Raw genomic sequence first — 7,510 nt, 5'->3', positions numbered from 1 at the left:
AGTTCTGCCGCTGACTTCACTGGGACCAGGATTTCAGATTTCACCTTAAGGGTTCATTTAAATGAACTCTTTCACTCGCTCCAAATTCTAGTCCTTGTTTACAAAACTACTTTCTCCTCTTTCAGCCCACACTCAACTTCCTCACTAAAAGATTTACTATCCCCACTTATTTTACTGCAATTGGAAACTTTTGTAAATGCAGCTTCTTTATTTAAAATGCTGATTTTTCTATTCATGCAATTTTACAACAAATAGAAACATAGGCAAGTCATTTGAAATAACTAGGAACTAATAATACCCATTCATTATTCATAGTCTTTGAATGTTATGTTACGTTCCTCTATCTGAGTTTTTTTTACCAACAAAAACCTCTTACTACTGAACATAACTGTTAAAATGATGTTTCCTCGCAATTAAATTGCACAGGCTAAAATTTCAGGGCAAAGACACTCAAAATAAGTTTTTAAAATTATACTTTGAAAGTGTAATTGCTTATGAAAACATTTGATGAGTCAATATTACTTCCTCTGGTTGAACTATTGAAATCTCAAGCAGTACATTTCAGCCTGAGTGAATAGTTTTTGTCCCAGCTTCTGGTGCTATGATGTATGCACCCTCTTTTTCCATTCTTTAGCTTTCAACTTAATTCAAGTTTTGATGATAAAATTAAGAGCAATTACTGGAAAATTAAATCTCTTGTCTGCCATTTATTCTATGTGTATGTGCCATTTAAAAATCAGAGTAATAAATTGAGGGCTTCCCTGATGTCCCAAAACTGATGTTTTATTTTAGGCTTTGTTTTTAAATATTTAGTTGTTAGAGAAGAATAAAGAGATACGTATCAAAACTGTCTCTGAAGCTTTTAATTGAACATCAGAGCTAGACTATGTTGCAACTATTAATTAAGTACTACCATCTATGATAGGTAATATGTGAGTAAGCAGTGGCATCATTTATATTCTATATATTTTTCCAAGCATTTGGACAACTGAACTATAAAAGTTCTGTAGCTAACTTGTAGCTAGTAATATAAAGTATACTGTTGGCTTATGAGCGAGGACTTTGATGTGTGTACTTAACAATTCCTCCCAAACTGAATGAGCTGTCGTCTAGACAGCTAGCATATTGATGAATAAGCTTGTTTCAAAATTGAAAAAAATGAACTGACTGACTTCATGGAGGAAAATCCAGTGGGAACACTGAAAATGTAGCTATCAACAGACAATAGCTGTGGGCATTGTTTATTTAGATGTTGTTAGTACCAAAAATGTGCTAGTTCCTTTTTAAACAGAGAGTATAGTCCCACTGAAAATATAATTCCTGCTTCAAAAAATGGAAGCTCCACTATACTGTCTCCGAAACAATAGTTTGTAGGCAAGAGGGTTTTGAAATTAACAATTAGTATTTACAGTACATTTTTTCCTAAACTGATGTGAAGTATTATATTATTAATTTTTTTTTCTAAGTGTTCTAGTATTACAAAATAGTTTCATTTTGATAAGATAAGGATTTTTATACCCTGAAATTCAATGTGAACTTCATTATACTTAGTAGTAATCTACTTGGCTTGCCTTGAGAGTGTCCTTTATGGTTTCACTGACACAAGACATTTGCTTTCTCTAAAAAAATAAACAAACAAACCTAAAAAGGCTGTTTAAACATGAAAAATAGACAATGAAGGCCTAAGATTAGATGTCAGCACCAAGGTTCATCTTGTAACCAAATGAAATCAATATCTAGATATTCTGCTGGTTTGAAATGATTGTTTCTGATGTATGTTATATGTAATATGTGCTGTGGTATAAAGGCTTAAATGGCATGAGTTTGGGATGGTCACATTACCAATGAGTGGCAAAGGTTGAGTTATACACATCATCCCATAAGTAGCAATAAAACCTTTTATATCACAATATACTGTAGTTTGTAGTTGCCTCATGTTTCAAGAAAAGCTATTGTAGAAACTCTTGAAGGTGTTGTGTGTACTTTTTTCTTAAAGTATTGGGACTTTTTCCATTAGCCTGTAAAAACTGGCATCTTAATTACTATGATTAAACTATTTAAGGCTCAGAGGGAGAAGAATTTTATAACCAACGTAATAATCTATTAGAGCATTTAGGGCATTTCTTAATCTAAAAATAACTAGCCTTGAAGAGATATAACAAACTTTAAAGTCACAACACTTATCGGTATAGAAAAGATATGCTGATGCAGGACTAAATCTTGGCCACACACGGGGTCGTACAAACGTAATTTTATTTTGGGGAGTGGAATAAGAGAGACATGTTCCACATGTGGGGCAGAAGGAAATTTCTTTTACTAGACTGTCACCATAGAGGTGGGAATCCATGGGATGGTTAGAGGCAATCCAACCTGGCCCAGCTTCCCTCCCTGTTCTTTTAGATAAGCATATCCTGCCCAACATAGGGGGGAAGGTGGATTGTTTGGGCCAAGGGATTTATGGGGAAGCCCAACACAACTTCTTCCCCTTCCTTTCTCTCCAGGAGGTGGGTGAACTCCTGTCCACTATGGTGACCCACAAAGTAGGAATGCAATGCTGAAACCATTTGCTGGGTCTGGAAGCAAGTGGGAGCCTGGTCTGCTATAGCTGGTCTGGCAGCACTCAGGTATTCCTAGGGTGGTGGTGCTGCTGCTTTGTTGGCAGCACCCTGGGGCATGTTTTAGATATTCATGTTTGGGTATTATTTTGGCATGCTGCCAATGCAAGTAAGAGAAAAGAAATTACTGATTTTTAACAGCTTAAAACTATGCTCACATGATTGGCATTTCCTTGGAAAAAGAGACATTTATTTACCTTGAGATCTTCTCTGTCAAATTTCAAAGGCCTGCTGCGAGCCACGGGGTGATTGTAGCTTCTCAAAGAAGTCACAAGATGCTTATAATAGAAATATTAGGGTTGCTACCAATAACCCCTGTGATAAAGGGTTTAAAAGAAAAGTGTCCTTAAATGTTGTTCATCAAAAACTATAGCTTATAAAGTAATCCATGTAAAATACTGAAGGAGAATTTGGTAACTCCCCATGTCATTTTATATTAAGCATCCATTAACTTTAAAAAAAAAAAAAAAATTGGATTAAAACTATGCAACAAGATTGGTTTCACAATTGCTTCCATGAAAATTAAGCTCCTTTGGACTGATTCAGCTGTATTTGTACATTATGGTTTGTAAAGAATTCTTTTCCTGTATATCATTCCATCTTGTTCAATCCCCAAAATGTTCTTTCCTTCCAGTTGTGATAAGTTATCTCTCTCCTCATCCAGGGCTTCTGAATAACTTCCCATAAAGGACTCGTGACTGTTTTTTCTGCAGTGCCTCTGTCCCTTAATTCAGAGGTGCCTAAACTACGGCCCACCAAAGCCTTTCATAAGGCCCGTGGCCTGTTTCAACACACATACTAACGGCCAATTCATTAGCATTTTGTCATCATGTTTACATTGTTTACACAAATGTTCAAATAGGTTTTTTCTATGTATAGTATTGTCTAAATACGAAATAAGCTGAACTTAAAATGTAAATCAATACAGGTGACTTTAAATCTTATTAAAATATGTAGAATCTGTTTGGCCCACACCAGGTTGTGCTTAGGTTTATATTGCCCTCTTATGTAATAAGGTTGGGCACCACTGACTGATTCTGTGAAACAAGTTACATTCAAGAGAGTTTCCTCCTTTTACCTAAAAAAAGGTCATAGAGCAGTTTTTAAACTAAAGGTTGGGGGAAAGCCGAAAGGTGTGGAGGAGCACGTAGTTCTGACAGACACATCCCTTAGGGGAGGATCTATTAATGGAGATTCTCTATATCCTAGTAAGGAGGTGAGGATGGAAGAAGATAAAATATGGGTAAGAATCTGATTAGAAACAGTCAAATGAAAGAGTCCCATTCAATTACATCACATAATGGCAGTCAGCTAAAAAGTGAAAAAATTTTTAAAGTGCTTATATACAAATGCTAGAAGTCTAAATACTAAGATGGGTGAACTTGAGTGCCTTGTATTAAATGAGGATATAGTTATAATAAGCATCACAGAAACTTGGTGGAATGAGTATAATCAATGGGACACAGTAATACCAGGGTAAAAATATATATCTGAAGGACAGAATAGGTTGTACTGGTGGGGGAGTGGCACTATATGTGAAAGAAAGCATAGAGTAAAATGAAATAAAAATCTTAAATGAACCAAACTGTGCCATAGATCTCTATGGATAGTAATTCCATGACTGAATAATAAGAATATAGCAGCAGGGATATACTATTGATCACCTGACCAGGATGGGGATAGTTACTGTGAAATGCTCTGGGGGATTAGAGAGGCTATACAAAGAAATTCAATAATTATGAGGGATTTCAGTTATCCCCATATTGACTGGATACATGTCACCTCAGGATGGGATGCAGAGATAAAGTTTCTTGACATTGTAAATGACTGCTTCTTGGAGCAGCTAGTCCTGAAACCCAAGGCAGTTCTTGATTTAGTCCTAAATGGAGCACAGGATCTAGTCCAAGAGATGAATATAGCTGAATTGCTTGATAATAGTGACTATAATGAAATAAAATTTAACATCTCTGTGGCGGGGGGGAATGACACCAAAGCAGCCCATTAAGGTAGCATTTAATTTCAGAAAGAGGGACTACACAAAAATGAGGAAGTTAAACAGAAATTAAAAAGTACAGTGCCAACAGTGAAATCCCTGCACGCTGTATGGAAACTTTTTAAAGACACCATAATTAGAGGCTCAATTTAAATGTATACCCCAAATCAAAAAACATAGTAAGAGGACCCAAAAAGTGCCAATGTGGCTAAACAACAAAGTAAAAGAAGCAGAGACAAGAAGGCATCCTTTAAAAAGTAGAAATTAAAGCCTATTGAGGAAAATAGAAAGGAGCATATATTATGGCAACTGAAGTGTAAACATGCAATTAAGAAGGCCAAAGAAGAAATTGAAGAACAGCTAGCCAAAGACTCAAAAAGTAACAGCAAAACATTTTTTTATGTACATCAAGCAGGAAGCTGGCTAAACAGCCAGTGGGGCCACTGGATGATGGAGATGCTAAAGGAGCATTCAAGTAAGATAAGGCTATTGTGGAGAAACTAAATCAATTCTTTGCTTCAGTCTTCTCAGCCAAGGATGTGAGGGAGATTCCCAAACCTAAGCCATTCTTTTTAGGTGACACATCTGAGGAACCGTCCCAGATTGAGGGGTCATTTGAGGAGGTTTTGGGACAAATTGATTAATTAAACAGTAATAAATCACCAGGACTAGATGGTATCCACCCAAGAGTTCTGAAGGAACTCAAATGTGAAATTGCAGAATTACTAACTGTGGTATGTAACCTATCATTTAAATCAGCTTTGGTACCAGATGACTGGAGGATAGCTAATGTGACACCAATTTTTAAAAAAGGCACTAGATGTGATCCTGGCAATTACAGGCCGGTAAGCCTAACTTCAGTATCAGGCAAATTGCTTGAAACTATGGTAAAGAACAGAATTATTATACACATAGATGAATACGATATATTGGGGAAGAGTCAACATGGTTTTTGGTGAGGCATGATTTCTCCTTACAATCTACTAGAATTCTTTGGTGCTCAACAAGCAGGTGGACAAGGATGATCCAGTGGATATAGTGTACTTAGATTTTCAGAAAGCCTTTGACAAGGTCCCTCACTAAAGCTCTTAAACAGAGTAAGCTGTCATGGGATAAGATGGAAGGTCCTCTCCTAGATCAGTAACTAGTTAAAAGATAGGAAACAAAGGATCAGAATAAATTATAAATTTTCAGAATGGAGAGCGGTAAAACAGTGGTGTCCCTCAGGGGTCTGTGCTGGGACAAGTGCTACTCAACATATTCATAAATGACCTAGAAAAAAGGGTAAACAGTGACATGGCAAAATTTGCCGATGATGCAAAACTACTCAAGATGGTTAAATCCAAAGCAGATTGTGAAGAGTTACAAAGAGATCTCACAAAACTGGGGGACTGAGCGACAAAATGGCAGATGAAATTCAGCGTTGATAAATGCAAAGTAATGCACATGGGAAAATATAATCCCAACTATACATATAAAATGAAGGTCTAAATTAGCTATTACCATTCAAGAAGAGATCTTGGAGACATTGTGGATAGTTCTCTCAGTGTGTAGCAGCAGTCAAAAAAGCTAACAATGTTGGGCATTATTAGGAAAGGGATAGATAAGACAAATTGCCGCTTCATAAATCCATGGTATGCCCGCGTCTTGAATACACTGTGTAGATATAGTTCCCCTATCTCAAAAAAGATATATTGGAATTGGAAAAGTTTCAGAAAAGGTTAACAAAAATGATTAGGGGTATGGAAAAGCTTCCACATGAGGAAAAATTAATAAAACTGGGACTTTTCAGCTTGGAAAACTGTGGTTGTACTAAAGACGATCAAGTGGCAAACCTGGGTTACAATCTAAACTCTTCCTATACATATGCAATATTCAATGACTGGAATTACAAGTGCAGTAGAAGAAGAGACTCTTAGCACCCAGAGAGGAGATGCAAGTCTTCTTGTCAAATCAAGAATGGTAGAATTCCACCATAATAATTTGCCCTGTCAGTATTCTTTCTGTGGTCTCCACTTGTTACACTAAAAACTGCTTTTTAGTGTATGCAAGTACACGTACACAATTTCAGTTGTGCTAAACAATACCTCTTATTATCTAGAACAGACATTCATAAGAACATGTTTCCTGTTCTTTGATTCAATTGATACCACTAGTGTTGGTCATGTCAAAGGAAAACATTGTTTTAAAAGGCTGATTGGTTGTTTGCTATTTTGTGTTATCAAGTCTGCAAATCCAAGATCTATTTTTAAAGCATATTCAATCAGATCCATTTTGTGATGGCTGCTACTCTCTGATCAAATGCCAATTCAGGAAATTCATACTGCACCCACAAATCTTCATATGTAAATATCCACAACATTTTTGCTTGAATTCACTGTCATGATATGGATCCAGATTCTCCTGCTAGTGCAGAAATTCTTTCTAGTCCTACTCTCTCACCTTCAGATTTTTTTAGGGTATATCTTAGTTAATGTTCTAGTTGCAGGTATCTTAATCTTTGAAGTATCTTTGGTCTTTATACAACTTTCATTTACTTAGATAGGGCTAAATTCATCAGCAGGGCATAAAGTCACTTGACTATTTGTGAATTTGGCCACTGGTGTATTACAGTTGGTTGATATGATTTTTTGCTTCAACTCTATTAGTTACACATTTTGTGATGGTAGTGGTTTTTGTTTCTCCTTTTCTTTAAAAGCTCTGAGGTTTTTCATCCCAACAAAGTTGGAATCTATTGTGTCAGGTAACCTTGCAAAAAAAAGAACATAACTCATGTTTTTACTCTGAATATAGATAACCACTTGCTTGCTCGATCTCCATAGAGTTGAATTTGTTGTTTTGGTCTGTATTGGCTTTCTTGTATTTGTCCTGTTAACTTTGAAAAAGAAATCGAATGGTTGTT

Source organism: Emydura macquarii, unplaced genomic scaffold (assembly GCF_026122565.2).
Source record: "Emydura macquarii macquarii isolate MOO-44397 ecotype Brisbane River unplaced genomic scaffold, CSIRO-AGI_Emac_v2 contig_1253, whole genome shotgun sequence".
Lineage (NCBI taxonomy): Eukaryota > Metazoa > Chordata > Testudines > Chelidae > Emydura > Emydura macquarii.
The sequence above is the reverse complement of the archived record's forward strand: the minus strand, read 5'-3'. Positions refer to the sequence as shown.